The sequence below is a fragment of the Equus caballus genome, chromosome 9, assembly GCF_041296265.1.
Source record: "Equus caballus isolate H_3958 breed thoroughbred chromosome 9, TB-T2T, whole genome shotgun sequence".
NCBI classification, from domain to species: Eukaryota; Metazoa; Chordata; class Mammalia; order Perissodactyla; family Equidae; genus Equus; species Equus caballus.
Genome location: NC_091692.1, coordinates 61425857 through 61453630, shown reverse-complemented (window position 1 = coordinate 61453630; position 27774 = coordinate 61425857). Strand labels below are relative to the sequence as shown.

At 43.7% G+C, this 27774-nt stretch overlaps 1 long non-coding RNA gene across 3 annotated transcripts in view; it reads left to right on the top strand.

The window, feature by feature from the left end:
• LOC102147851 (uncharacterized) overlaps positions 1 to 9683 on the top strand; it is a 37197-nt gene extending 27514 nt beyond the window's left edge. For all 3 annotated transcript variants that reach the window (XR_001377521.3, XR_011421655.1, XR_011421654.1), the window contains 2 exons: positions 2364 to 2475; positions 5583 to 9683. This is a non-coding gene — a long non-coding RNA (uncharacterized lncRNA). The remainder of the gene's footprint in view (positions 1 to 2363; positions 2476 to 5582) is intronic.
• The last annotated feature ends 18091 nt before the right edge of the window (positions 9684 to 27774 follow it).

The following is a 27774-nucleotide window of genomic DNA, read 5'->3' as shown; positions in this document are numbered from 1 at the left end:
GAGTGGATCAGGCCAGGCTCTGGATCGCCTGAGGGGGCCTCCTGGGCCTGATTTGATGGGAGGCAGAGCATCACGACACTACGAAGACTTAGAGCCCATCCCTAGTTCTACTCCCAAGACCTCTGCAAGTCACTGACCCAAGTAAATGGAGATGGTACTATCTGCTCTACCTCTCAGGGTTGTCTCGAGGTTTAAATGAAGTAACGGAGTGTGTGTATCTGTGCTGGCTACTAAGCTGTTGTTTCTTGCCTCTAAACACCCCTCTGCTCTGTGCTGTTGGGGCTGGGACTCTGCTGCCACCTGTTAGATACTCCCAATAGTGACTAGCAGTTGCAGAACTAGAGTGAGGCAAGCAAGTCACTTCGGATATAAAATGTAAGGGGGCGCTTATTCTGAGCTGCGGAGCCTGCACCCACACGACCCTGCTGAAATGCTGCAGAGATTCAGACTAAGTGCCATCCCTCACTGCGTGCAATGTACAAACACGTACCTCGGTCTCACTTATGGAGGGCCAACCTCCTGAACGTTCTCGGGTAGTCGTTTTAACCATTTAGGTTCCTTTCTTTTCACTCCAGTGACAATAGGCCTGTTGCTTTTGATCAGCATTCAGGGCTTCGGTATGGCTGCAGAAATTCCTGAGGCAGGTGGGGCTGGGGAAGTCCTTGCTACCTATCTCTGGAGGAGAGAGCCTAGGCTTAATGAAAGGAGGACAAGATGATTCAGTGGCCTGGATTCCGTGTTGTCAGTGTTGTCCATGTGCCCACCCCCAGCCTATACTGGCCTGCCAGAGGAAAAAATGTAGAGTAAAAGACAGAGGAGCAGTCAGTGAGGACAGGTTTGGAAGAAGGAATGGAAAGGAGCCCAAATTGCTAAGAAGGAAATAGAGTGACCTGGAGTTCAGACAAGTCATCCACGAAGAGCAATCAGCCATTTGTGTGGGCATTGTTATTCCCCGGTTCTAATGAAACCATGATTCCATCTGGTTTAAGGATAACAAAGTCTATGGTGTTTAATGATTTTGTTCCCATAATAACACTAAATGAATGAACAACATCTCTAGCTCTGCTTGGAGAAAAACACAAACCATTCTAATGAAGTGATGTTTGAAAATGAAACTCACTCTCTCATTCACCTCTGCCTCCCCCACCCCAGGCCTGCTGCTCTAACCAGTGTTGACAGAGCAAATGCCGAATCATCGAGCTGTTGATATTATGCTCTGGGGCTTCTTGGTTGCAATTGCCACGTGATCTGTGTGTCTGTATTCCATCTGAGGCCCATCGGGCTAGCCAAATCCCATAGACGGCAGCCTAGAGCTAGAGAACAGAGCAGGCAGTGGATTTATTTTTCCATGCAATAAAATGATAGAAACAGACCAAACACCGTAGCTTTCAGAAAGATTCCTTATCTTACATTGTTTAACATGTAATTTAGAAATGTACTCTTTTGGTCAGTAGTATTGTATTAGTTTGCTAGGGCTACTATAACAAAATATCACAGACTAGGTGCTTTAAACAACAGAAATTTAATTTTCACAATTCTGAAGGCTAGAAGTCCAAAATGAAAGTGTCAGCGTGGTTGGTTTCTTCTGAGGTCTCTCTCCTTGGCTTGCAGATGGCCACCTTCTCCCTGTGTCACCACGTGGCCTTTCCTCTGTGGGTGTCCATATCCTAACCTCCACTTCTTATGAGGACACCAGTCATATTGGACTAGGGCCCAGCCATATGATCTCATTTTACCTTAATTACCTCTTTGAAGGCCCTATTTCCAAATACACTCGCATTTTCAGGTACTAGGGGTTAGGACTTAAACATACAAATTGGGGGGGGAGGGGGGGTACAATTCAGCCCATAATAAGTACTAGTGATGATAATGCAATAATAGCTAACATTTCCTGCAGGGTTGCTAAGTATTTGGAATTGTACTGAAAACTCAACTTGAATCTAATCCTTAAAAATAGTTTTATATGTTAGGTACCATCATGCTTCTCATTTACAGATTAGTGACAAAGGCTTTAAGAGGTTATGTGACTTGCCCAAGTTAACATTACTAGGCAGTATAGAATCAGAGGATGAAGTATAACATAATGTGAAGTCAGGTCTGTCCAACTCCAAAGAGCTTCAAGTTTCAGAGGATCCTACAACTATTTCCCTTTCCAGCAAATTAGTGAAAACAGTTTCCTAACCCTTAGCACAAGTACATTGAAAAGAATAAGGTGAAATGAGAAATAATGCCTCGGGCATTTCAAATTTTAAAGGAAGAATATAATATATGGATGATAACGAGTTTCACAATTGAGAAGCATTTTTAAGACAGAGCAATGAATAATTAAACTTTATTTGTTGATGTTCTTGGCATTGCTTTAGAAAACAGATGATGATTATCTATTTTGGAGAAAACCCCAGATCTCAAGAACACACTTTGTACTATGAAATTTGAACCTTACACAATGACAGGAACAAGAGCTAAGTTGAGGAGGTAAGAAACATCCATGTTTATTTCTCTCTACTTTAAATATAAAATCATGTAATTTTATTGATAGATTAGACCTTTCTCAAAATTATCTTGTCCAACTCTTTCATTATCTATCTCAAGATTCCTATTTATTTAAAACAGTTTATCAATGATCCAACTGTGACACTTTTAACATAATATCTATTTTCCCTATTCTTTCGTCTCTGCCCTGCTACCTGACCCATCCTAGCTAGATATTAGCCAGCTAATCTTAACAGGAAATAGAATGAGTAACTATGATCCGAAATGATTCTTTAACTCAATATTTCAAACATTTCAGATAAACCTAAATTGGGCTTCCTCCAAAACGTTAAAAATACTCAGCAAATGTCGCTGGTATTGAATTAACTAGTTAATGTTAGCTGTAGTTCTGGAATTAGCAGCAATGAATATGCCACTATCATTACAAAAAAAGTATGCATCCAGCATCTTCTGGACATGGTTTTGTCAAAGTTACTATAATAAGCAAGATGCAAAGATTTAGTTTGTGCCCTTAAAGAGGAATAGAGACAGTATTTTAAGATCAGTAATCTACTTTGTATATATTTTGGTTAAAGACCCAAACTGGCATAAATTGAAATTAACCTGCTAACCTTGGATTTATCCACAAAAAGTATCTAAAGACTGAAATAGGGAAAAAACACATAATTCCTAACGCAGGCTCCAATCTGATCTGAACATAAATCCATTTAACTTTGAGTTCCTGAATACATAATGCACAGGAGCTAATAAAAACATTTGATCTGGGGCCACCCCTGAGGCCTAATGGTTAAGTTTGGCGTGCTCTGCTTCAGTGGCTGGGCCTAGGCTCCCAGACGCAGACCTACACCACTCGTCAGACACCATGCTGTGGCAGTGACCCACAGAAACTAGAGGAAGAGGGCACAGATGTTAGCTCAGGCTGAATCTTCCTCAGCAAAAAAAATAAAATAGAATAAAAAATTTGATAGAAGGATTAAGTAACCAAAGTCAGTAGTGGCTACACTGAGACTTTAACTGCAACAAACCCTCTGAGGAAAAATAGTATCTTCATAATAAAATCAATGTTGCTTTTTAAAATCATAAATAATGCAAAGCAGGACCAATGTCAACAACAATTTTACCACAAAGATATACAGGCTTATAATTTTATACAAGCACAATAGCATTCTATGCCCAGTTTGGTAGGCAGGGGTGTGTTGCAGTTGGCTCTCTTTTCAGGAGTACATAGGAGATGTCCCGCACATCCTGTCCTCACCCTCCAGCATGGAGAACCCACCTCCTCAACCACCGCTCATCTCCAGACCTTTTCTCCCGTCCTTCAACTTCTCCCTCTACACCCTACAGTTCCCAAACCCTCGTTATATTTTGCCCCACAACATTTGGGGTCACCTTATTATCTCCTTCTTGTCACACTGTAAGCTCTAGGAAGGTAAGTGACAAATGTTTTGTTAATTTTTCTAGCTACAGAGTCTAGTGTAGTAGTCATTCCATAAATGTTTAACAAATGAATAAATTATAAATTAGTCTTTTTTTTATCGTGTCTAATCCCTCCAATCTGTTGTTGGTAGAATACACCTTTATGTCAATACATGATTTCTTTCCATGGTAATAACATTTTTAATGATAAATATATTTTAAAAATGCATTGTCTTTGTTGATAGAATGATCACTGTACACATTCAGCCTCTTTGCTGAATATTAAACTGGCTTGTCAGAATAAGACTCGAACTAAAATTAGATATTTTCAATAATCTAGAGTGACCGATTCTCTGTAGTACCTAAAGAAATATACTCAATGCACAAATATTCTTTTTAACTTTTCCCAGAAGAGAATTTTAGAGGACACTGAACAATTATTCTTGCATCTGGCTGTGTGACTCAGATTTTAGGAGCGATATGACAGAGTGAGAGCAAGACTCTGGAAATCCCCCAAAATGAATACTTGTGGTCCAGCCCATGTTGAAATTCTGCAGCATGGTGTAGACCTGTTGCTAGGCACTCCTGATGCTGAGACCAGACTCTCTGCCTCAACAGAGCTGTGCTCCAGCCCAAGTAAACAACCCTGCTGCTGTAAGCAGTCAGAGAGCTGTCAACAAAATATTTTCACGCAGCTCTGAAAACCTACCATTTCCAAACTTGGAGGGTACGCAGTGCTCTCCTGCTAAGAGGAATCTGCTGCTTAATGTAAGAGGAGACATACTTAAAAACTAGGAGGTCACAGACCACATGATTCTCAGGGCCAAATGTTTAGCAAACAGGATCACCATTTTGTGCTTGAGTAGTTGTTTTTCTGTTGAGCCCAAGTGAGGAATATTAAATGCAGGTGTCCACATTTGCATATGTACCTCCCACACTGCAGTTCTGTTTGCCAGTGGCATTGGCCTGTTGGGTTGTTTCTGTTAAGCAAGGGAAATCTTTGCATTGACTAGACCTAACTGGGATGCTGTGCTCAAATTGCCTGCTTTCGACTTAGAGTCTTCCCCAGGACTTGAAATCCTAACCTTATGGCAGAACCTTCTGAGGGAAAGAGAGTGAAGGGAGCAAAACCAGACCCCTTTCATACCCTTCTCTCTCTGCCAATATCCCAGTAGATAGATTTTAGGTGTAGCATTCCTTGAGATGGTGAGTTAGAGTTCCCTTAAGCTGTTTTTGAGCAATTCTCCAAGAAACCAGGAAGCTCTCATTCTTCCTATCCTATCTCACATGCACACACACACACGTACACGATACATATGTATTTTCTTTGACTATGCAGTTTTTATTAATGTTTTCTCCTAAAATAAGTTAGTACTTTATGTTGCTCAGATTGTGTTAGCATTCAGTGGGTATTCTGTAGTAACTGGAGGTCAGTAAACACCTAGCAGAGTGCTATGCTGTGGTTTTAAAATGTGTCCATAAATTCTTTGACATGCCTCCCTTCAAAAGGTAAAACCTAATTCCTCTCCTCTTGAGCATGGGCCAGATTTAGTGACTTGCTTTAGGGAATAGAATGTGGCAGAAATGATGCTATATGACTCTGAGTTAATAAAAATGATAGCTTCTGTCTGGCTTACTCTTGGATTGCTTTCTTTGGTGGAAACCAACCACAGGTTCAAAGACACTTAAGTGGCCCTATGGAGAGGCCCAGGAGGAGAGGGGCTGGACCTTGTCCCAGGAGCCAGCATCAACTGAACTTCAATTCAAGCATCAGTTGAGTGAGCTTTCTTGGAAGTGGACCTTCCAGTCTGTCAAGCCTTCAGATGACTGCAATCCCAGCTGACATCATGACTGTAATCTCTTAGGATATCTTGAACCAAAACCACCCGATCAAACTAGTCTCATATTCCTGACCCACAGAAATTGTGAGAGACAGTAAATGTAAGTTTTGAGGTAATGTGTTACACAGCAATAGATACACATTGAGACTCCTCCCTCCTGTGCCCATGACAAACAGCACCAATTGATCATGGAACTCTTGTCCCCTGAGCTGGACATGGCTTTGCAACCCTCCACACATTGCATTAGGCAGCCACTACCATAAGAGGTTAAACCCATTTGCCAACACACGTCTAGGGGACCAACTAGAACTGTTGAACATTCAAGCTAACACTTTAGAAAGTGTCATTTTACTATTAATTGTAAATGAAGACTCATTTTAGCAACCCTTCCATTGCAATGTAGATGCTGTTTACATATTATTTACAACTGTGAACAGGTAAAAGTGTGGTCTATGGAGATTGATCTTTTGTTTGATTCTGGTCTGTTTCCTATGGCCTTTTCAACTTATTCTACAAAAAGCAGGTATTACCCACCAGCTCAAGATTTAGTCAAAGTGGATTTTGTGTGTGTAACCCAGTTCTCCAGGCCACAGTAGTACAGAGGTAAAAACAAGGTCACTCTCATAAGTATAGCTGAGTGATGTCAGCAAAAGGGAGGAGTACATAGCTGCAAACTCTTGTTTCTCCACAGAAACACCAAAAAAACAAGCTGAAACTGTCAGAACCAACCTTGTCAGAACTCTAAAAATTGCCAAAGGTTCACAGCAACCAAGTAAATGCTGAATCAAGAAAAAAGCAACTTGGAAATAGTAAGAAAGTTTTGTGGCATTTTTACTTTCCCTTACTTCACCTCCTCCCCAATATGAAGGCAGTTTTGAAGACATAGCAGCCTATATTCCCAGTATGGGACCCTGGTCCTGGGTTCCAGAAGGAGCAGAGCAGATCTTGTTCACACATTATTGTGTGTGTCTGTCCTAACCTGTCTGGGTTACCTGAAGATGCTTGTCTCAGTTTTGTCCAACTCAGACCTCAGGCCAGAAAAGCAGTCGGCATTGCTCAGAAATGTTGCTAGGTGAACTAACAACACACAGAAGTCTGGGGCAAAAGATTATGGTCCAGATATATAATAGATTGGCTAAGGCCCAGGAGGAAAAGCTGGGTCAAATCCTTTGGGAGATTAGGACTTTAAAAGTACCTGGATATACAGGGGAATTTAAAAAGCCATGCGCATGATCAAGACAAGACTCATGCTCACAAAAGACCTAAGAAGACACTAAGCTTTCATCTTGTGCCAATCCCTAGGCTCAGAGCAAGCCTGACTAAGTGTTGGAGTGCCCCAGCAGAGAGCTTAATTTGTGAAGATCAAGAGAGGTGTTTGCTTTTTGTGTTTTTCTTTTCCAATTTTTTTGTTTTGTTTTGTTTTACATTAACTTCTGGCATTGAAGGACATTTCTGTCAAACATTAGCTAAACATAAGCAAATGGAACAGAGACTTCAGTGACCACACATGACCAGGAATAATCTTTATGAAGATATTTGGAAAGTCACTAAACAATTATAGCCTTCAACAATCAGAAAAAACACAATAACAAAAAACAGTAAATCTTAGGGAGAGGGAAGAGATTCTGACTTTCAGATTTATGACATTATAATATTCATATGTCCAGTTTTCAACCAAAAAATCACAAGGCATACAAAGACACAGGAAAGTTTGACTAATTCAAAGGAACAAATTAAATGGACAGAAACTACCCCTGAGGATGTGTAGCTATCAGACTTACTAGACAAAGACTTTAAAACAACTGTCTTAAAAATGCTCAAAGAAATAAAGGAAAATATGGACATAGAACTAAAGGAAATCAGGAAAACAATGTATGAAAAAAATGAGACTATTGTAAAAAGGAACCAAACAGATATTCAGTAGCTGAAAAATACAATAACTGAAATGAAAAATTCACTACAAGTGTTCAACATTAGATTTGAGGATGCAGAAGAAAGAGTCAGCAAACTTGAAGGTAAGACAGTTGAAAGTATTCAGTCTGAGGAGCAGAAAGAAAAAAAATGAAAAGTGAACAGAGCCTAAGGGAATTGTGGGATACCATAAAGTGAACCAACATGTGCTTTATGGGAGTCTCAGAAGGAGAATTGAGAGAGAAAGGAGCAGAAAGAATATTTATAGATTAATGATGAAAAACTTCCCGAATCTGATTAAAGGTATAAATCTACATACCTAAGAGAAAAAGAGAGAATCCTGAAAGTAGCAGGAGAGAAGTGACTCATCATATACAAGGGATCCTGAATAAGATTAATAGTTGATTTCTCATCAGAAAACATGGAGGCCAGAAGGCAGTGAGATGATGTATTTAAATTGTTGAAAGAAAAAAAAAACTGTCAACTGAGAATTCTATATTACTGATGCCCTTCAACATTGTACTAGAAGTTCTAGCTAGAGTTACTAGGCAAAAAAAGAAATAAAAGTCATCCAAATTGGAAAGGAAGAGGTAAAACTATCTCTATTTGCAGATGACGTGATCCTATACATAGAAAATCCCAAAGAATCCACAGAAAGAAAGCTACTCTAGAGCTAATAAACAAATTTAGCGAAGTTGCAGGGTACAAAATCAACACAAAAAAAGTTGGACTCTTAAAATTAAAAATTAACTTAAAGAACTACACTTAGGAGCTAAAACTGTAAAACTCAGAAGAAAACATTGGGGAAAATCTTCATGACTTACTGCCACTGAATTGTACACTGAAAAGTGGTTAAAATGGCAAATTTTATCTTATTTATTTATATACATATTTTTTTAACCACAATTTTAAAAAAATGAATTTAAAAAAAGTATAGCTGAGATAGAGGAAGGGGATTTTTGCTCTCCCTCAGCACATTCCCCTAAAGCATTGCCTATTCAGCATTTTTTAAAAGGTAACTTGTTGACATAGCAATTGTTAAGGCCACAAGGAAAACCCAATAGAGGAAAACAGGACAGGTTCACTTGCTTACCCACCAACCAACAGGGCAGGCCTCACCCACTCAGGAGACCTCGCCCCACATGGCCCAGCCCCCAGATTACACCCCAGGTGACCATTCAGAAACACTCTGAGGTCTTCAACAAATTTTTTGTAAATAGAACTCACATCCCCAGAAAAATGTCCTCCATGTGCCTAGCTAATCCCCTCAGGTACCACATGGCTGCTGTTTTCCTCCTGTCCTTTTCCCCCCACAATAAAGTCTGCCCTGTAGGCTACTACATGAAGACACCACCACTAAGACATCTTCTCAGTTCTGGGTGCCCAGTTCTTTAGACTCCAGCAGACACCTCTTCGGTGGTGGGGAAGGGAAAATCCCTTTTATTCCCCTTGTGTACAGGAGGTTAAAAGGTTACAAACTAGACTGCTTAAAGCTCTCAAAGTCTGCAGAGATTTTAGGAAATGGCTTTTTGGTCTTGTTACTCCCTTCGCTAGAATTCAGGCAGGAGTCCATGGGGCCTAGGACAGCGGACCCTGGGTAGAAGGGAAGGGCATCAGTCTATGTGACAGACAGGGCTGTGCTTGATAACACCTGTCCCCTCCAGCTTTGACCGACTGCCCTTGATCTGACTTGGGAACTTCAATTCTCTTTCTTTAGCACAAATTCTATCCCAGGAGTAGCCTCAGACCCTCATGCAAATATAGCCATAGTGGGCTGCACCTCCAGTTCCCACACTTGCTTGGACATGCCTGCTTCCTAGGGGGCACTCTGCTTATTATTAATCATTAAGGTTCATGTTAGTTTTCTGTGTGCCAGGCACAGGAGTGAAAGTTTTAGACATGCTAATCTCTTTACTTCTTTTTTAATTAAAAAAAAATCTGATGATGTTTATGATATCTACGTTTCAGAAAATGTACAATGTACCAAAAATTATATATAAGATCATTAAAACTTGCCCTCAATCTTGTTGCTAAATATTTCGTTTAATCCTCACAACAATTGCAGTGAGGAAGATCGATTTTTTTCTATTATCCAGGCAAGAAAACCTTGGCTCAGAGGACCTTGCCCGAGGTCACAGCTAGGAAATTGATTTGCACTGGGAGAGCCCGAGCTCCTTCCCATGGGCCACACTGCCTCCTCGAGCTGAGACTCGAGCTGCATAAGTTAGTGCAGGGCTTCCCCGCATGCTCAGAAGTTTCTTTTACAATATTCTATACTCAGTCCTTGCTGAACTGATGATCCCTAAAAGAAGGAAGGGGACCCCAACTGTTGATAGCCACAAAAACAGCTGCTAACAACTGTGGACCTGGGGCAAGATGATTTCCTAATCTCGTTTTTTTTTGTATTGCAAAATGATTACCTCCATAGTGTTAGCCAACACCTCCATAATGTCATATAATTACCATTTCTTTTTTGCGATAAGAACATTTAAGGTCTACTCTTTCAGCAGCTTTTAAGTATACAATACAGTATTGTTAACAAGCACTTCCTAATCCTAACTGTGAGGGTTGGACTAGTCCCTGGACCAATAGAGATGACATGTAACAGGCCTAAAGAAATGCTTGGTACTAACATATTCTTGAAAATTTTGGTTGCACAAATAGAAGGATGTCCCTTGCAGGTCAAACATCCCATGACTGTTCTACCTTTTGGTGTTTGAATAGCAATTATACGTGGATCACTAATATTAGGATCAAACTGAAGTGGGAAGCATCCCATCCACATGGTCAGACACCCTGAAAATTATAGGGGAACACACCACCAGGGCTATCGTTAAGGTAGGAGTGTTAGCCCTGAGAGGGACAGTGATTTTGCTTCTTCTAAATTCTGCAATCATTTTTGTTTTTGCCATTTTGGTGTCTATCTCACCAAAGTCAGTTTTAGGTTTTTTCCAACTCTACTGTACTCAAGAGGCTTGGAAGTTCTCTCTGAATCACAGGCGTGATCTTCCTGCTCTGCCAGGAAGACTCTGAGTTACCTTCATGATAAATTCCTTCCCCGACTAACTTTAAATCTTCTCCAGGTACACAATGGAGTGCTAGATTTCTTCTGCTAGTGAGACGTTCTGGCTTTGGGCATATCTGGTCAAGGATATCGTAAGTTCTCTAAAGTGTACTTTTCCTCCACAATCCTCAAAGTCACCTGCAAGCATTAGGGAAGATGTTTTTCACTTAAAAGTCACCCCCAAAAGTTGACTTGCCTTCCATGGTTCACAATGTCAACATGAGAGAAAAAAATCCAGCCCTCACAGCTTCAGGTTGAGTATATACCCAGCCCACTACTTCCGTAACAATGCAGACAGCCTCTGACTAATCCTCACCTACAAATGATTCATGCATATGAACAAGTTCAGTGCGTCCCTGCCACCTCCGCCACTGGAGTTCACCCCAACAACTCTCTACCACAGCCAGAAGTACCAGCGCCCTGTCCCTCATCCCACTTCCATGTCCCCACACTTCTCAGGGCTCAGAGGAGCTAAAGTGTTGGAGACAGCCTCCTCAGCCCCTCTCAGCAAGAGTCACTGATGCCAAAAGGCAGTAGGGGAAAGTTTTCAGAACAAAAGTTTTGGAATCAGGCAGGCCATGGATCAAGTTCGAGTTCCTTCACTTGTTGGCTGTATTACCTTAGATACGTTCATTTATTTCTCCAGTCCTTGTCTTCTTCATTTGTCACATGGGAAGATAACTGCACTAATACCTTAGGGGAGTTGTGAAAATTGGACGACATGAGGCATAGCAAGCATTGACACATAGAAAGTGCTTTATATGAGGTAACTGTTATTATCATTACTATCATCATTATTAATACCTAAAGACTCAGCTCCACTCAGAGGCCTTGGTAGCCTAGGCCACTGTGAATAGCCCCAGACTTGTACCCAAAGATCTGCTCCTGCTATTTCACACCTCGTCCCATTGCTCACTCTCTCCAGCAAGTTTCTGGAATATGCCATCCTCCTCCCTGCCTTGATGACATGGCACTGGTGCTTACCTATGTCTAGAATACTCTTACTCTTCTTATCCCCTTCTTCCTTTTTGCCTGGCTGACTTCTCATTCATCGAGTCTCAGCTTGGAAGCCACTTCCCAGGGAAGCCTTGCTGAGTGCTCCCCCTCCACCACCAGACTGATTAGATTCCCTCTTAATGCTGTTAAATGCTATACCTCTTTGGAACATGGTCCACAATTATAATTATATCATTATGAATTTAACCATTGTTATGTGTCTAGACCCCTCCCACCATAAACTTTAAGTTCTGTGAGGGTAGGAATTGTGTTCATCATGATGTCCTCACCACCTAGGAAATGGCTTGGCACACAGTGTGAATGAATGAAAGAAAGAGGGAAGGATGGGAGGAAGGAAGGAGGGAAGAAAGAGGGAAGAGGGAGAGAGAGGGAAAGAAAGGAAGAAAGGAAAGAAGGAAGGAACGTAGGAAGGAAGGAAAATTGATTCTTAGCTATGTATGAACCATGCAAATCATACCATTTGAGATCCTGGCCATACTGGCTCAGCTCACAGCACTCGGCCCCTGTATCAATTTGCCTACACAGCTTGAGACCTGTTTCTGGATCTCAGCCAGTCTTGTGGAACCTGACACCAAACCAAGCTCTTCCAGACCCCTCTTTGGGGGATTAGATGCTGCTTCCAAATCTACCAGGCAGTTCCTTAGGTCCTGCTTGAAACATACCCCAGCCACCTGCCTACTTTTGCATATTTTCTCCCACCTAGATCTCACTGTGGTGCCCTAACCCCTGGTTGGCCACCTGGCCATGATGGCTGCCTGGACCTCAGCTAAGCTTCCATGCCCTAAAGACATTAGACACACCCCTAGACCTGTGGCAGTGAAGCCCCAAGTCTCTCCAGTGCTGTGTGGCTGAAGCCCCAACAGGCCTCATGCTTCTGGTCCTGGACTCTAGGGGGAGACACGGCTCAGGGTCACCAGTAGTTCTTCTAGGATAGTCCGGGAGCCTAACTCTCAGTGTAACGTCCTGGGACCATTTCTCATCAACTTCCGGTTAATGAATCCAGTTGATATCTTCCAGTTGAATATCATAGAAACACGACTTTCCTATGAATTTTTAAAATAACTTACTTGAAAAAATATTAATTTTTCATGAAGTTTCTTACTTGCTTAGGGTCCACCTACCACAACCATGTTAAAGTAATCCATGTACCACCCCTAACCCTGCTCAACACACACATATTTCAGTCTTACTACACCTACGCTAATCACTATGTATAACTTTGTTTCCGTGGAAAATGCATGCCCAGATCCAATCAACCGACCTAGATAACAGTTTTTGGAAGCTCAGTCTTCAGTGAGTGGAGGACTGCCTGCCTGTCCACCAGACCATAGGCCTCCCTACAGTGGAGGATGGGGGAAGTTCCAGGAGGGATATAGTTCAGGTTCAACCTAAAAGTAATGAGACAGGTTTAGGTATGTGCTTCAGGAAGTTGGTCACCCTCCAGGTGGCCCTTCCATCTGTCTCCCACCATGCTGCACCATCCGCCCCCAGTGTTTGTTCACACTGATTCTCCCTAACTTCTACCCTCCCCTCTACCTGGTTAGATTCGGCTCATCTGCTACGCCCATCTTGAAGCTTCCTGATACTGTACCTCTCTGAACTCTTAGGGCACTTAGCACACATGTTGCTGTCTCAGCTTGCTCTAGAATTGTCCCATATACGTTTCTCCCAATCACATTATAAGTTCTCAAGGGCAGTGACTGTGTCTGCTGCATCTCCACAGGGGTGAGCTCATAGTGATTCTCATAAATCCTTGATCCTGTTATGGAATTTGGACTAAAGTCCTGGCTATCTCCTACCCACTCTCTACCACCCATTCTGTAACCTCACAGGAAATGGGGAGAATGAGATAGGACCAGCCCAGAACACTCTGGTATCATATATGTCAACAAAAGATGTGGTTGTTTGTATCCACCAAAGGTTTCTGTGTGTGAGGGGGAAACCACGTGCTTTCTAGGAAGAAAGGACATCTTATTAGTTTAGCGAGCTCAGCCATTGGGTTGTGTGGGGTGACTGGTAGAGAGAACAATCAGAGAGGCCAAATTACTCTGTGTAAGAGAATTCGAGGGAGATACCCAGCTGAAGGAATTTTCTATTGCAGAAGAGTCTGGAGAAAGGAGGTCTTGGAAGGAGAGCCTATGTGGCTACAAGTTTGAAAAGAAAGAGGGGGAAGACCAGAAAGATGGAGATCAAGGAGGAGACATGGAGCAGCTATTGTAAAGGAGGAAACTTTGAGGAAAGACATGTTTAAAGACAATTGTAAAGAAGTTTGTGCTGTGTGATAGTATATAACCTTCTTCTCCCCTCCCTTAGAAACCTTCAGCAAAAATCGGTATTACTCCTTGATGTTTTCGGAATCAGATGTGTGGAATTTTCAGTTCATTTTTTCAGTAAGGCAAACGGTGTGGCAGTTTTCATGGGGGGTGTGGGGTAAACACACAGACTTCCAAGGCAGCCCTGCTTGGGGACAAAGGGGTTTATTCATGCAAGGACTAAATAGGAAAAATACAATTTGTGAAAATGAAAAACCAAAAAGTTACCCTGAGTCCCACCAAGTTAATACTATTTTTACTTATTTTTTTCAAATCCTGGTTGAACCTTTGAGAAATGTGTTCTTAACCCTGGCCCCAGGGAGAACCCTGAGACAACAGAGAATCCCCATCTTTGGCAACCTATGTTGAACTCATAGACAGCTGATTGCTGCTTCTTGTGGCTCAGTTAACAGGAAAAACAAAAAAATCCAGCCATTCTGAAGAGTGCTTTCCTGTCTCTTCTCGGGGAAGACCACGGGTGAGAAGGAGCTCCCCACCCTCATGGGAGAGCATTTGTCTGAGGAGCCGCACCCTGTGGGCTGCATAGCACGCTCACACTTATCATTTAATTCGAGAAATGGGAGCAAGCCAAGAGCAACAGCTTGTGATTTGTGGGTGTCAAACACGCCAAAGGCAGTCAGCATGTAGGCGACAGACGGGAGGGGGAGGCATTCCTTAGCTATGTGGAGGGGAAGGCTGAGGGCCTCTTCCATTTTGGAATCTGTGGCTTTTCTCTGCTGAGGAGAGCTGGATACACTGGGGTGGCCCTTAGGAAAGTCTGAGTCTGCAGGCCTCTGAGCCTGAAGGTCAGGCGTGGTTACTTTAAAAATAAACTCTTGTGACTGTAACCCTGGCTGAGCGTGTGCATTTGTGGCATTGGACTGAAGACACTGGCCACAACTATGATTTGCATTCACCAAAAATAGTCATTTCAGCATCTAAGAGTGAGATCGGGAAGGAAGAGCCAAGTTCAATTTCTCACTCTCTTGCTGCTGCTTTTCTTCCTGGGACCAAACAGATCACCTCAGTCCTTGTGCTTTCCTCTTGCTTCAGTCACAGCTGCTCAGGCTTAGTTACCTTCACTCAACAAAAATTTATTTGGGACCATTTATGTACCAGACACTGTGCTAGACACTGGGGATTCAACAGTGAACAAAACAGACATGGCTCCTGCCTTCGGGTCTTATTGGGTGTGTGTTAGTTTCCTGTGGCAGCTGTAACAAAGTACCACGAACTGGGTGGCTTAAAACAACAGAAATTTATCATCTTTTAGTTCTGGATGCCAGAAGTCCAAAATCAAGTTTTTGGCAAGGCCGTGCTCCTTCCAGTGGCTCTAGAGAAGAATCTTTCCTTGCCTCTTCCTAGTTTCTGGTGGTTGCTGGCAGTCCTTGGTGTTCCCTGGCTTGTAGATGCCTTACTCCATCCTTGCCTCTGTCTTCACGTGGCCTTCTCACCTGTGTGCCTGTGTCCAAATTTACTTCTTCTTATCAAGACATGAGTCATATTGGATTTAGAGCCCACCTTAATCCAATATGGCCTCATCTTAACGAATTACATCTGTCAAGACAAGGTTTCCCAAAAAAGGCCATATTCTGAGGTTCCAGGAGGATATAAATTTGGGGGTGACACTGTTCATCCAAGTACAGGGTGTCAAATAGTAAACCAATAAACACACAAATAAAAAATATGGGGCGGGATTATGTCAGGTATTAACTTGGTTGTTTTCTGTATGTTTCCATCTTCACCTTCCCTCTCATTGGTAGACCTAGTCAATATACACCAAAGCAGAAACAATAACGAAAGGAAACAGCACTGTTGGCACCACAGCAAGATTCTTGGATGCATGCAGCTTGCAGAGTCTGTTTTTTCTCCCCGAGACAAGAGCACAGATAAGCCAAGGCCTGGAGAAAGGAGAGTGAAAAGACAGCATGGCAACAAGAACAGGGGAGGCAGGGGAAAAGGAGGGGTTGGGGGTCCAGACTGAGAGAGGAAGGGACACCTTTTGTGGGGAGGACCAGGGAAAGGGAGCAGCTGGGCTGTTCTTGAGTGTGGGCCCCTCCCACACACAGACACAGACACACACATACACACATGCAACTCCCCACCTTGTCAAGAGTCTCAGGCACTTGCAAGTCCCTCTAAACCAAGGGGAGGAGGCTTGGACACCTCTGTGGAGATGGGGCAGTAGGAGGACTTGCATAGAACCAACTGGAATTTCTGTCTGAGCTGAGGCCATGGTGGACACAGCACCCTATCTATATAATTGCAGATGATGATAGGAATCACAGAAGAAGAGAGGGTGCTACTTTTTTTTTTTTTTAAAGATTTTATTTTATTTTTTTCCTTTTTCTCCCCAAAGCCCCCCGGTACATAGTTGTGTATTCTTCGTTGTGGGTTCTTCTAGTTGTGGCATGTGGGACGCTGCCTCAGCGTGGTTTGATGAGCAGTGCCATGTCCGCGCCCAGGATTTAAACTGACGAAACACTGGGCCGCCTGCAGCGGAGCGCGCGAACTCAACCACTCAGCCACGGGGCCAGCCCCGAAAGGGTGCTGCTTTTGACTGAGGGCCAGAGAGAAACTCTCTAAGAAGTCACTGCTAAGATGGGACATCAGGATGGGAAGAAGTTCACAGATAGAGGAGCAGGGGTGGGGACTTTTCCGGCAGAGAGAATGGCTTGTGTGCAGGTCCTGAGGAGGGAAAGAGCTGGGTACGCTCACTCTGCTGGACGAGGCCCTGAGCTGGAGGGAAGCGAGCAAGGGAGAGAGACACTAAGTGGGGTGAAGAGGGAGACAGGGGCTGGAGCCTCAGGCCTGGCAGGTCGCTGTCAGGAATCTGGTGGTAAATCAACAGGACTCTGTGATGGAATGATGGTGGGTGGGGAGTGGTTTGGGTGGTCTGGGAAGAAAGAGAAGTATCAGGAATGATCCAGCAGATAGAAGTAGGAGGAGCAAGTTTCGGACAGAGGGTACGGAGCATTCGAGTGGAGACAGGTGAAGTTTGAGATCTCTTCTAGATGGTCATGTGGAAATAAATCCCAAGAAGGCAGTTGAATAGCTGAGTCTGAGCTTGGAGAGAAATCACAGTGGGAGACAGAAAAGTGGAGTTATCTCAGGAGAGTCAATGAGGGTAAATCCATCTAAGTCAGCGGTGTGGCAGAAAGGAGAGAGCATGAGTTTTATTTGTAATAAAAAGTAAACATTTTTTTTCCTAATTACAAAAGCAAAACACATTTATTACAAAAATGTTGGAAATCCAGACCAGCAATAAGAGAGAAAAAAGGGGAACATTTGCACAAAACGATGTAATGTAAACATGTCTGCGTGTCAACACATATCCTACGACAGTGTTTCATAGCCGACAGGGTTTCCAGGGTCTGAACATTTAAGTTGTTCCTGATATTCTCATGAACAACACTGAGATGAACAACCTTGAAGTTTTTGTGTATATCCTTTTATTACTGCTACAGGGTAAACGCCTGGAAATCAAAAGAGGTTCATGTTTTCCATAGTTTTTGCTCATTGTCACCGCCTTGACCTCCAAAATGGTTGGGTCTATTTATGAAGCTATAGGTGTGGTTTGACCATGAGGAACACAGATGGGGCAGGTGCCCCCTCTGCCCTGACCACTACACATGGGGATGGGCAAATCCATGGGGTGGGGCATGTAGCCTCAGGGAAACACTCCAATGCCCATATGTGCATGCGGAGCTTTCAGGCACCAGAATGTTCCTGAGAGGAATGATTCTCCAGAGTGCCAGAGTGATGTCAGATCAGAGCTGGCCCTCTCGGGGAGCTCAGGGCCACCAGCTGAGTGGAACCTACATGACTGCGGGTGAGCCTGTGCTGCTGGTGGCAACAGGGCTAAATCAGGTGTCCAGAGTCAGAGAGAGAGATCTGGGTTTAAAACGCTGCACTTAGGTCTCTCTTCTGAGTCTCTCGGCCTCAGCTCTCTCTTATTCCAGAGTCCCCTGGGAGGCTGGGGGCCTATCCCAAGTGGGCACCAAGCAGCTTCACCCAGGTGCAGCCTGACAGACCCTCACCTGGGGCTTCTGAAACCACACTGTGGGGAGAGCCCGGGAACCTGCTTGGTGCTCAGCACGTGCAACCTGGAACCTGAAGGCAGCACACCTGGGATGTTCCCCCTTCCCACCCTGTGGTCTCTCCTCAGGCGATGGCCAACTGGATAACGCATGTTTGAAACTCCCTCCTTCCCCACTTTGCTGTCCATGTCTCTCACTCACTGGGTCTCACTCCCAGTAGAGGACTTGCATTTAAGTCTCTGTGTTAGGCCCTGCTTTTGGGGGAACCCATGCTAAGACAGCCACTTCTAGTTGTGTGCCCTTGAGAAAATGTCTTCATCTCTCTAATCCAAATGTTCTCATTTCCCAAATAGGGGAAAATAGGGGTGCTTCCTGTGTAGGCAGATTAATGGTGCCTCAAAGATGCCTGCATCCTAGTCCCTGGAGCCTGTGACTGTTAGGTTACATGGCAAAGGGACGCTAAAGCTGCAGATGGAATTGAGGTTGTTAATCAGCTGACCTGAAAATAGGAAGAGTAGCCCGGATAATCCAGGTGGGCCTGACGTAATCGAAGCATCCTTAAAAATGGAAGAGAGAGGCGGAAGAGAAACGTGACTACTGATGAAAGACACAGAGAGAAGCAATGTTGCTGTCTTTAAAGATGGAGGAAGGGGCCATGAACCAAGGAATGTGGGCAGTCTCCAGAAGCCAGGCAGGGCACAGAAACGGATTCTCCCCTAGAACCTCCAGAAGGAACGCAGCCCTGCGGACACTGATTTTTAACCCAGTGGGACCTGTGTCAGCCTTCTAACCTTCAAAACTGTAAGGTAATACATTTGTGGTGTTATTATTATTTTTTTTGAGGAAGATTAGCCCTGAGCTAATTGCAGCCAATCCTCTTTTTGCTGAGGAAGACTGGCTCTGAGCTAACATCCGTGCCATCTTCCTCTACTTTATATGTGGGACGCCTGCCACAGCATGGCTTGACAAGCAGTGCTTAGGTCCACACACCATGGATCCAAACCGGTGAACCCTGGGCCACCGAAGCGGGACGTGTGAACTTTGCTGTGCCACGGGGCCGGCCCCTACATTTGTGTTATTTTAAACCACTAAGTTTGTGGTAATTTGTTATAACAGCAAATAGGAAACTAATACACTTAGCTCATGGGCTCTTGTGACAGTTTTATGAGATAGTTTATGTAAAGTGCTTAGCTCAAGGCCTGGTGGAGAAGAGCTGGCTGTTATCGCTGTTATGGTTGGTGGCAAATAACCCTCGAGTGGCTGTCTGACTGATAGGTTGAGCAGCTCACCGAGTCTCACCCCTGGCAATTCAGGGGTCTGGGAGTGAGGAGGAGGCCTGGAGCCTTTACGAGTCACAGTCACGCTGAGTGCAGCCTCCTGGAACCATGCCTCTGAACCCTGAATTGTAACCTTGTGGCCGCCAGAGCCTCTCATCCCTTGGCCTCTCGTACCCCTGTACTTAGCCCACCTCAGGCTGCCCCAGCCACTTGAAAAGGAGCCTGGCCTGAAACAGCAATCATGTCCTTGGGCTTGAAAATGCTTTCCTGCCAATTTGATGTTTTTGTCACTGTGAATGCCTCATATTCTGCATTTAAAACTTGAACACGCTTATTCAGGCATCGTCAGTGCGTTAGACTGTGTTCTCAAGGTGGGGTCCCTGAACCAGCAGTTTTAGCATCAGCTGGAACTTGTTAGAAATGCAGACTCTCCATTCCATCCCAGACCTCCTGAATCGGAAACTCCGGTGGGGCCAGCGTCTGTTTAACAAGGTCTCCTGGTGATCCCGGGGCGGTAAGCTTTGGGAACCGCTGCTGCGCTGCTCTGGGCACTGTACTAGATGCCAAATGCAGGGTACCTCACGCTGGGAGGAATGCACATCTCAGAGGGACAAAGGTCTAGTGTCCTGTCTATTCCTACCACCTCTGGGGTCAGTCATATGGGATATAAGGCTTATTAATTCAACAAATATTGAGTGCCTACTATATGCCAGGTGCTGAGGCGAAAAGTAGGGTACAGTGGGGAACAAGCCAGCTTGGGTCCTGACCTCATGGAGCTAACAGAGGAGAAGACATTCACCAAGTCATTACCCAGTCATACCTTACAAGGTATGATTTGCAGAGTTTTGTTTTTTTTTTAAATCAGTGCTTCTCAAACTTTAATCTGCATCCAAGTCACCTGGGCTCTTCTTAAAATGCAGATCCTGCTTCGGAGGGTCAGGGGTGAGACCGGAGAGTCTGCGTTTCTAGCAAGCTCTCAGGTGGTTCTGAGACTGCTGGTCTGAGGGCCGCACGTTGCGCAGCAAACCTCTAAACCTCTTAAGGCAATTTCATATCCGTTATCCCATTCCACCCACAGTTCCGCTGATAGGAAACAGTGGCAGGAATGATCCTCATTTTCAGGTGAGCAAACCGAGGTCCTGAGACTTTGTCACGTCAAGGCCTTGCTCCCTAGATCCCAGGTGCTCCTCAGGCCTCTGCCGAGTTATCTAGAGCTGCTGGCAGCCGCTCCCTGATTAACTCCTGCATCGGAGTTTTATCACAGAACCGCAGGGCTCTCCCTGCACCAGTCCTAACTTCGGGGGAGACAGCTGCCGGGTCTCCCTCCTGCCCAAGACTTTGATAAGAAAACAGACATGAATTTGCGATGCCTTTGAGTCAAAATGAGCTTGGGCCGGCACCAAATGATAAGGAAGGTGCACTCCTCAGTTGCTGGAGGGGAAAGAATAACACTGAGCTTTGCAGCCCCTCCCACTCCCCCCGCTTTTAAAAATAAAGGCATCTCAATCTCCTTCCTCCAGTGAAGGGAAAATGGGGAGCAGGCTTTTCTTGGCTGGTTTCCAGTCGGGGCAGCTGGAATCTATTGGACACATTCAAACACTGTCTCCTGAGATGGGCTGGCTGGGTAAACGCTGCATTTCATTCAAGAACCACCTCCTCTTGGGCCTCCACCCAGGGCCGAGGGGGCCCCCACCAGGGCCACTCTTTACCTCTGGCTGTTTCTTGCCTACACTGAGCTTTCTTAATGTTTGGGAAGGTGTATGATTCTAAGGGGCTTAACGGATTCTTCCTTCCGGAGGTTCCACCCCACATCATATCAAACATAAGAGAAAGCACCTGCGTCTCATGTATTCAAAATTTGGCCAATTTGAACAAATTTTTATTTTGGCTGTAAAAAATATATCTTCTATAGTTCTGCTTTTGAAATGATTTGCCTACAAGGAATACATCCAATTTACTATTGGCCATGATTTCTCAACAATCATTATGCAAACTAGAAAATCTTTGCAAAGTAAGAAAAGCAAGGCTTATTGTTTCTAAGCATCATGAATATTTTATGAATTCCAAATTTAACTATTCATGAAGTTTAGCATGATATTTTTGTAGGCATTTAATCAAACCTCATTAATTTCAATTTTGCAGTTTTCTTTTCCTACTTTGAAGTTCCCTTCAATTTTTTTTAGAAGAGTCTTAAACATTTCTGTAGGCTCTTGAGGGTACTTAATGGCTGACATGGCGTGAATGAGGGAGGGCGAGGCTGGTGAGAATTTGGGCAAAGGGTGGATGCCGCCTGAGGAATCCCTTTCCAGCACTTGGCTTGGGTCCTGCATTTCCTTAGCTCCAGGGATCCAGTTTTATCCAAGAATCTGGTTGCCATGGTGCCAGGGAATCTCAAATGGTGTGGAGAAAACTAGGGAGAATCATCAAGTCTGGGCGCTTTGTTCAAACTGACTAAATTTTAATTATAGAAAGTGTGGTGAGCAAGGGGCAAGAGGAGTGCAGCCCAGTCTCGACTGAAAAGGGGCCACCGAGGGAGAGGATGTGGGACAAGGTGGCAGTGTGATGGGGTCCTGAGTGCCTGGGCAGCTCTGTGAAGGCCCCATACGTAGGTGTTGGTCCCATGGGTCTGGGTAGCAGATGACCTTTCAATCCTGGCTCAGTTTCTCCTTTATCATGTGACCCTGGGCAAATAATTTCACTTCTCTGTGCTTAGTTTCACTTGTATAATAGGATAGTAGCTATAATGGCTGCCTCCTAGGGATTAAATGAGATACTGCATGTAGCGTGTTACCATGGTGCTTGGTATATACTAGATGCTCGAATATTATTGTACTCATATATATATTTGTTTATTGAATTCTAGCAAAATAATAGCTATTTTATTTCCAGTCTATTTATATTATTTCTCTTTATTATTGTGGATGGGGTCACTCTCAGTGTCTCTGCTCCTAAGGAAGCAGAAAATGCTTTTTTTTTCTGATGGATCCGGGGCATGTTAGGACCCTCAGATCCCCACAGCCCTTATCTGCTCACAGGTAAATCCAAGAGCAAACACTGGCTGAGGGAGTGTTTTCTAAGAGAAAAATGAAAGAAGGAAAAGAACAGTCTGCATTTTAGGCCCCCCAAGAAACGTCAAGCCAGGCGACCCAGCTGTAGCAAGGGGAACGAGGTGGCGATTAAAACAGATGTATTGGGTTAGTGATTCTTAAACCTACAAGTCACTTGGAATCCCCTCAGAGTCCTCCACTGCGTCCTGGGAGAGGGGAGGAAGGAAAGAGGATTTTGAGGGAGGTTTTATGGGCCAGACCTGGAGGTGGCTGGCATTGCTTCCACTTCCCATTCTGTCAACCAGACTCAGGCACACACCACCATGAGTGTGAAGGGGTCTGAAAAAGGGGTCAGCCATGTGGCCAGGAGGAAAACCAGCCAGTTGCTCCCACAAGAGGTGATTTTAATACACACCTAAGTCAAAAAAAACTGCTCTTCTAAGGACAAAAGCCCAAGAAAAATGAAGTTTCAAAAACTGAAGAAAGAGACAGAAGGAAGCAAACAAAATAATATCTGACAGTGGAAGAGAGGCTTATGGTTTACAGCATTATCACGTACACCCACTTCAGCGTGCCAGATAAGGTAGCGCAGGTCCAACTTGTCCTTCAAAGTCCTACAGCCCCCTGTCCAGGCTTCCCCTTCCCCACACAGCACACTCCGCATTGTCATGTGTCTGCAGGTCTCCTCAGTTACACTGCAGGCAAGGGCTTCAAAGTTGTGACCCCAAATCCCAAGTGCCTGCCACAGCGCTCAGCATAGAGCAGCAAGTGCCTCTTGAATGTAGTTGCATAGGAGATGGATGGAAAAGAAGAAAAGGAGAGACAGGAGTAAAATCCCAGTGGTTGAGAGTACTAATTCTGCCTTTCAGTGGCTGGGTGGCCTTGGACAAGTTCCTTAACCTCTCAGTGCCTCAGTTTCCTTGTTTGTAAAATAGGATTCATCATTGCAACCACTTCAAATGCTTGCTGTGAGGGTTCAACGAGTTAGTATATTCAAATGTGCTTAGAGCGTCTGACTCATAGTAAGTCTTGGGCAAGTATTGTTGCTATTTTTGTTAGTAAGACAATAAGAAACCCCACAACTGAAAGGAGGGAAGGGCAGAAATGTGCAATCACAACAAGAAGGGCCTGTTTGCACACAGAACAGGGGGTGAGCAGGAGTCTGTTGGAGACAAAAGTTTCCCCACGTATCATGGCTAGGAAACTTCAAAGCAGGTAAACATCAGAGGGTGACATTTAACATCTTACAGGGCAGATAGAACATCACCGTTCTAGCCCCATGCAGGCTAGGGCAGGAAATGGGTCAGCCAGAGCTGAACGGTCGACCCAGGTGACTTAAGGAGTCCCACAGTGCCAAGTAGAGGCTGGTGTTTTGAAGGGGGAATGCGGAGTATGCGTGTGGGAGAGAAAGAAATACACCAGGGGTATCTGAAGTCTACCAGATAATATTTGACACTGTCTTCTGGCGATAAGTGATTGCTTTATGGCATTAAAATTTCTATAATTCAAAAGATATATTGCAGCAGCTGCATGATAAGATTTCAGAGATTTGGAGGAGACTTGAAGGTATATTAGGGGGAAAATCCCCACATGATAAGACTAAGAGGGAGATAATGCCATGAATTCCAGCTTAGTCATTCAAGGTTTAGGTTTATTTCTCATGAAAATGGAACACAGACCACTTCTAATGACATCAAGATGTGTCTAATTTGTGGATTTCCTGGACCCTACTGGCTCTTTCTCCATTCATTGGCCCCTCTCAGAAGGTGATGAAGAGATGGAAAATATGAGATGTCAATTATGCAAATATGATAAAAATGAAGGTGGTAGTTTTAGCCTGCCCTCCAGAAGAGCCTGGGTGATGTGGGCTATGGCCCAGGGAAACTCCAAGATCCCTTCAGTTGTTAAGACCCTAGGATTGGAATCCTGCCCTCTATGTGGGGATGGGCGCTGTTGGTCCCCCAGCAGGAAAGAGAGTACCATGTGCTTACTTGGCTTCCTTCGAGACCAGTCTGACCCTTTGTGAGATGTGTGATCAGAGTTGGAAGAATAGTCCATGATTAAAGAATGTTCCACAATTCTCTCCTACCTCTGGCCAATGCTTACAATTCTGTAGCCAGACAGTCAACCCTTGTCTTGAGGTGTTTGAATACCATTACAGTGCAAACTTCTGGAATGTCTTCTGGTATTTACCTCTTATGATTGAAAGTTACCTTAGAGATTGAAGGATCTGAGGAGAGGGGTTGAGAATATGGTGAGGGGTGAAGTGGGCACAGGGGAATGGACACCTTGGAGAGGAATGAAAGGCAAGCCAGAGTTGCCAAACCAACCTCCTGTCTCTATTTAAATTCCTTCTAGTGCTCCACTGCCCAGAGAATGAAATCCACACCATTCCCCATGGTTTATAATTCCCTCAGATCCCACCTCATCCTTTGCCACTTCCTGTTCACTGTGTGGAAGCTCCACTGGTCTTGTTCCAGTTCCTTGAACATACCAAACTCTTCGCCACCTTTCCCCATGTCATAGCCTCTGCCTGGAAAACCCTTCCCACCGCCCGTCACAGAACTGACTTCTCAGAGGTTCACTCTTTTGTTTGAGAGAAGGGGACATTTCCACGGCCAGAAGTGATCTTGCTGCCTTGGTAACTGATGTACCCTGGCACATCTACTATAGAGTCACCATTCAAGTGGTTGTTGAAAGAATAAATTTGTTTCATGGTTTGGTTGGGCAAGCCCCAGAACTTGGTTCCCGGTAGGATCAGACTTGGTGAGTGGGCTGAGTTTCTATAAAAGTCTCCCTGCCAGGTTCCAGTTTTGGTGAAACTATCTTGTGGGCACCTGTGAGTGTGCTTGCCGTTCTTGATTCGTGTCTCCAGTTACCCAGCTGTGGACCATGGGGGCCAGGCCCACAGAAGACAGACTCACCCTGCATTCACTTTGTATTTCCTTTAGCCCTAGGAACAGCAGGGTGCCACCTAGTTAGAAACCCTAAGAAACAGGACTTGTGGAGACAGTCAGAATTTCAGTGTTATAGATGATTAAATATCCTTGACTAATGCCTGTTATTATATTGAGAGTTCTAAAGTCAAGATTCTCAGCATTAAGAGTAGAATGAGAATAAGAAGGCAACTAAACTTCTCACGTAGAAAATAGTTTTCCTCTCCTGGGACCCAGAAGGAAGCACTTTCCACCATGTGAAACCTCGAGGAAGAAAAATGGGGCTGCCATCCCCAGATAGAAAATGCTAGTAACCCTCATGTAAGATGTGTTACACCCAGGTAGGAGAGAGCCTCATTACGAGAATCTAAAAAGAGTGCTGCTCAACTGTTTTTGCCTGCTCTGGGTGCCAGAATTTTTATAATTTTTAAAATATTCACATATATATAAAATTGCCATTAAATTCTGTTATATATTCTTATTCTTGGACAGTCATGTGCCACATAACAATGTTTCAGTCAATGGTGGACCACATGTACAATGGTGGCCCCATACGATTAGTATCACGTAGCCTAGATGTGTATAGGCTGTACCATCTAGGTTTGTGTAAGTGCACTCTAGGCTGTTCGCACAATGACGAAATCGCCAACGATGCATTTCTCAGGACTTCTCCCTGTTAAGCAATGCATGACTGTATATATATGAGTGTATGTATTTTTGTATATATATATACAATAAGAATATGAATAAATATACAAGAATAAGAATAGACAAGAGGATTTAATAGTGATTATTTCTGAGAGGTGAGAAGTATAGGTAGATTTTGTGTTTTTTTTTTTTTCCTTAGCTGAATTTTCTGAAGTTTCTAAAATGAATATGCTTTACTTTTGGAATAAGAAAAGAACTGAAAATTTTTTAGAAAATAACATGCTCTTGTTAAAGAGAAAAATTGCAAAATATAGTAGAGTTACAAAAAGGAAAAATTACTCAAATCAACTACTATCTGTATTTTGTGTTTTTAAAATTTAGTCTTTTTTAAAAAGTAAGATACTTGTTTAGCATAGTTATAATCATATTATAAGTAAAACATTTTTGCCTTGTGTTTTTTAACTTGTTTCATTATAAGAACTGTCCAAATTATCAGTCTTTACAACATTATTGTAACTTGTGAATAGCATTCTAACTATTGAGATATTATACTTTGACTTTTGTTTTCTCTTTAGGGGACATATATGTTGTTTCCAATGTTTTAGTTACAAGTTGCCCTTAGCATGTCATGCCACAGCATTTAGATTTCATTCTGAAGGCAATGGAAAGTCACTGACAGATTTTAAGCAACTGAATGACATACTCAAGTTTTCATTCCAGAAGGATTTTCTGGCTGGCTCACTTTCAGGTTGAGGCTGAAGGTAAGCAACAAGGAAGCCAGGGCTGCAATGGAAACTTCCCTAGTCTCCCACGTCACAGAAATCTATACCCATAGTTCCAGTTCTTGCTTTCAGTTTACATGGGGTTGTAAAATTTTTGAGCACCATGGAAATTTAGGAGTCTAATTTTCCCATTTTACAGATGGTCAAGTAAGGCTCGGAGAACTCAATGACTTCTCTAAGGTCGCATGGAGATCTAGTGGAGAACTGGGACTCTGATTTCAGTCTCATGTCCTTCACTACAGAAGACTGCAGCAAATAACATGACCTAAATATCCTTCGGATGCTCAGTACTGTGCTAAGTTGAAGAGAGGTTTATAATTATGTAGAGAAGACAGGGGTGGTGGTGGTGATGATTCTTTACAAAGGACAAAATACTTCCACAACTGTGATCTCATTTAACCTTCAGAATAACTCAAAATAATAGTGCCCATGACTTACTACCAAGTTGAGCATCACGTAAGATATTTTATATACATTATTTCATTTAATTGACACCACAGTCCTATAAAATTGGTATCATTATTGTTCCCATTTTACAGATGGGAAAACTGTGGCTCAGAAGTGAAATGACTTACTCAAGTAAATGATGAAGCTGGAATTAGACCTCTAGTCTTCTGTGAGTTTTACCAGGGTTAACCATTCAGACAAGACTTTCTTCTGGCAGGCAATTTAATCACACTATTGAAGGGCATGGCTGAAAAGAAGGGAGGCAGCCTGGCCGGCCAGGTCAGGTGCATGGCTATTGAGAATGGGCTGGACATACAAGGCGCAGGTGGAGCTCCCCACTGCAACATTCTCTACCAACAACTGTGGCTGTAGCCACAGATCACCAGACAGGCTCGGGGCTGTTTTGTCAGAGCCACGCTCATGGACCCTGTCATTAAGGATTCCATCTCCAAACTCAAAGGGTGCGAGATGTGACAGGAGCATAAGCTGCTAGAAGACAGAACTGTTTTTCAATCTTGAAATCCTCTAAAAATTGATCACTTT